Source organism: Sinocyclocheilus grahami, unplaced genomic scaffold, assembly GCF_001515645.1.
Source record: "Sinocyclocheilus grahami isolate Dianchi unplaced genomic scaffold, SAMN03320097.WGS_v1.1 scaffold462.1, whole genome shotgun sequence".
Classification (NCBI taxonomy): domain Eukaryota; kingdom Metazoa; phylum Chordata; class Actinopteri; order Cypriniformes; family Cyprinidae; genus Sinocyclocheilus; species Sinocyclocheilus grahami.
In genome coordinates, this window is record NW_015505641.1 from 2,628,892 (window position 1) to 2,629,743 (window position 852).

Here is an 852-nt window from a genome sequence, read left to right on the forward strand (position 1 = left end):
GTGTTGTGAAAATTTAATAAATAAATCATACAAAAAAAAAAAAAAGTTTAAGAAGATTTAGGAATATAGTAATTTGGACTACTTTCATGGTGATTTGTGTAATTTTTAGAACTTGACAGCTTTAGTTCCTATTCACCTTCATTGTATAGTAGGGCTGGGTTTTGACAAATTTCACGATTCGATTCTCATTCACAAGCTTGCGATTCGATTCGATTATTTTTTATATATATATCAGGTACAGTACATGCCAAATTTTCTCAAGGAAAAAAAAAACCTCAACTAATGCTGTAAAATATACATGAGTCAGTTGGTACTACATTACTATAATATTGAAGGTTAAAATGTACTGATTTGTTAAAATTACACTTAATGAAGTTTTTAAAATAATAAAGTTACAATTACATAATATTTCTACTTCAATTCATTTTTTTGAAATATAAACAATGGTGGCTGTCATAAAAACTTGATGGATTTATTCAAACATAAATTAAACATTGAAGAACAGTAAAATGTATAACTAATATGTTATATGGTGCATATATTTAGCTAAATGCCCCTCTCTACAGTTTATTTTTCTATCTGACTAATGAGTTTATGGTGACCGAATATGTGTTTCTGAGGTAAATGTGGCGTTACGTGACATTGTTTACAAGCCGTTATATTGATGTCTTTGTGCAGCTGAAACACTGATTGAGCGATTACTTGAGACAGGATACAGATTGTAAAGTTATACTCTTTCTTTTATCTTACCTTCGGATGTTTAGTCATGTTTATTTTGCGCTGAAACTGGTATTAATGTGGAGGAGATCAGTTCATGTGAGCCTCGCGCTGCCGCGTCTGTTGAACTGTGGC